We start from the raw sequence: 3,008 nt of genomic DNA, 5'->3' as shown, positions 1-3,008 counted from the left end.
CGGGGGCCGCTGCCCTGGAAGAGCCCGCGGCCGCCGGCTCCAAGGAGAAGGACGAGGCACTGGAGGAGAAGCTGAGGAACTTAACTTTCCGGAAGCAGGTCTCTTACAGGTAGGCGCGGGAGCCCGGCCGCCGGGAGACAGGTGCCACCCCGGCGCGAGGCCACTCGCCCTCGGCGCGGCGCCTCCACGGAGTTGGCAGCTGGTCTCTGTCTGTTTCTGTCTCTGTCTCTCTCTATCTGTCTCTCTGGCCCCATCACTGCCCCCCTGGGGCTGTGTTTTCTGCTCTTCGAATCATTCTGGATTGGAAGGGAGCTTCCTTTGCGCCTAGTGTCCCCCCGTAACTGGAGGGAAGACGGGGTTCCTGAGGTAGGCACTGTAATAATATGTGTGTGTGTGGGTGTGAGAGGGGAGTGCAGACACAGAAATGCCTGGTTTTCTTGAGAGAAGTACTCAGACTTGTCCCTAAGTCTGTGTCATCTTCAGCCACCTCCCCCACCTTCCAGATTTTCCTGGATGAATCTTTGGTACTCACTTGATAGTTGAGAACGCCGGGCTGGCAGAGAAGAGCAGCCCTGTACTGAAGAGCCATGCCTATGGAAGTTGAATCTGCGTGGAAATGCCTCCCTAAGGAGGAGTGATGTGCGTCTGTCCCTGTGTAGATGCAGTTGCTTATAGCTACAAAGCCAGCGTTTGTAAAGGGGTTAAATATCCACGTGTTCTCTCCCCCTTCTGGGTGTGTCTAGGAGGATGCCATGGTTGCCTCCTGGCAAGGGAAGGTTGAGGGCCAGAATGCCCCTATGTTTGCCTCTGAAGGTGGATAGATTTATGAGACCAGGACCGTGTGGAATGAATGGGCACTAAGATGATACAATTGTGTCAAGTTCCTGAAGCGGGAAATAAAGAATATAGAGACTGAGAGGTTTGGAGAGTGTTGGAGACCACCCTTATGGCTGATTGTTGTTTTCTGTGGAACAGGCACTGTCTTAAAAGTTGAGGGGATAAACGAGCTTAGAAATAGACACTTGCCCTTGCTCGGGCTTGGAGTATTTCTTGAAAAGGTGTCAGTAAAAGCATTCCTGCGACCCTCCTCTTCTGAGTTGGCAGTCCTTTCTAGAAACCCATATAAAATATTAAGCCTGTCACACCATGTGCTGTTATGTAAGCAAAAGCACATGACAGAGGTGTGTGGGTTTTTTTTGGGGGGGGGGTGTTGTATTTATGGGGTAGACATGTGAATCATTGGGATCCCCATAGCACTGCTGACCGCAAGCCTCAGTCACCAGGTGTGTGCTCCGCGTCCAGGTTCTGGCCTCTCATGCCTCAGGATGGTCTTCCTGTGGGTGCCAGCTCCTGCGTGCTGGCGTGCATTTTGCTCACTGTGCACTGAGGGACTTTCCCACCTGACTTTGGTTACTCACATAGAACAGGACCAAGATCAAATTTCTCTTTATATTTTTGGTTTCTAAAAATAGGCAGGTGGTGGAGAGCGGGGTAGCTCTAGGGAGGTATGCTGGGATACAGGCAGTTCTACTTCCCAGCTACCATGCCTGTGTGGCCCTTAGGGGAACAGGGACGACATTCAGCCTAATTTGGGAAGTGGAGCCGGAGGGGTGATTACGTGAAGCGCATTGTGAGTTCCGGCTCCTGTGCCATTGGTGTTGGTCAGACACCTCACGGGGTGGGGAGGGCTGCGAACGCAGAGTTTGCAAGGGAAATAATTTCAGCTTGCCTCTTGGCAGGCCAGGTCATTCTCTGAGCCTCTTCTGGAAGTGGTACTGTGTGGGCCAGGACTTCCTGGATTCATGCTTTTTCCCCCATGCCTGTCGGGGTGCACACACACAGATGAAGTCCTGGAGCCATAGATAGCACTTATCTGGAGAGGAATCATAATGCTGCAACTGCCCTACACCCACAGAATGGGCCCTGCTCTGTAACATCACTTCCTTTGAAAATAAAGTTTTACAGCTTGCAGTTTAGCCAACCACCTGCATCAGTGACAGTTCAGGTGGCTGGTTAAAAATGTCCAGCACCCCGGGCGTACAGAATCAGACTCTACATGGTGGGGATGCCTATCAGGGGCCTCAGGGCACATACTTAGACACACTGCTACTTGAGGGTTGTTATCCTGTTTTTTCCACAAAGGCTAAACAGTTGATCATTGAACTCATAAACCATGCTCACCCACTCAAGACCAGGTAGTCCCACAGCTGAGGAAAAGTGGGCGACTCCATTTGGCACATGTTATCCTTGGTAATCAGGAAAGTGTCTCCATTTTGCTTATTACTATCTGTTAGGGTCATGCTGGATGGCTGTGGCAGCCAGTCAGAGGTTGCTGGGCCTGACCATTTCACTGGCGGGTTCTTGAATGGTCTTATGAAATGAGCAGCTTTGACTGGAGTTGGGCTGTGTTTCCACACTGAGGTCTACTTTGGAGGGAGGGGTGCTAGAGCATGGTGACTGGCAGGGATTCGAGGCGAAGGGTCAGGGAGACCTCACAGTGTGGAATCTGGTGGAAGGGCTCCCTGGGAGTGGGAATGGGGGCTGCCTGTGCACGGGGGTCAGTTGAGGTGGGAAGAGGAGACTTGTAGGTAGGTCAAAAATATCTTTGAACAACATGGATATTTGTGGAATGACACTTGACAGGAGAGAAGAAGGGGGCTTTGGGAGAGGGTGTGTGTGGTGTGTAGGGGGGTCTCATCTGCTCCTTCTGTTGCTAAGGAACATATAAGCTAGGGTTTAAAAATAAATGAGGAGTGGGTGGGCATAGGCAGTGACTCCTGTCTTTTTAGGAACCAGAGCCCTTTACAAAAAGCCTTTAAATAACCATTTCTGGAGGCAGATTATTCATTTTGCTTGACTTTTACTTTGTTAAGTAAAATAAACTCCTTTCTATACCCCTCGATTTCCCCTCATTATCTTTTCTTTCTTGGTTTTTTTTGGGAACCATTTTTCCCATGAGAATTTTTCCTTTATTTTAGATTCTGCTCCCCTAGAGCAAATAATCTCTG

General features: G+C 50.5%; 1 long non-coding RNA gene across 1 annotated transcript in view; it reads right to left on the bottom strand.

Annotated features, from left to right (window-relative positions):
* LOC105853237 overlaps nt 1-640 on the bottom strand; it is a 12,923-nt gene extending 12,283 nt beyond the window's left edge. Inside the window, exon 1 of the long non-coding RNA XR_001145082.1 lies at nt 533-640. This is a non-coding gene — a long non-coding RNA (uncharacterized LOC105853237). The remainder of the gene's footprint in view (nt 1-532) is intronic.
* Between the last annotated feature and the right edge of the window lie 2,368 nt (nt 641-3,008).

Source organism: Condylura cristata, unplaced genomic scaffold (genome assembly GCF_000260355.1).
Source record: "Condylura cristata isolate star-nosed mole 26May11 unplaced genomic scaffold, ConCri1.0 scaffold00005, whole genome shotgun sequence".
NCBI lineage: Eukaryota > Metazoa > Chordata > Mammalia > Eulipotyphla > Talpidae > Condylura > Condylura cristata.
This window is presented reverse-complemented; position numbering and strand designations above follow the sequence as displayed.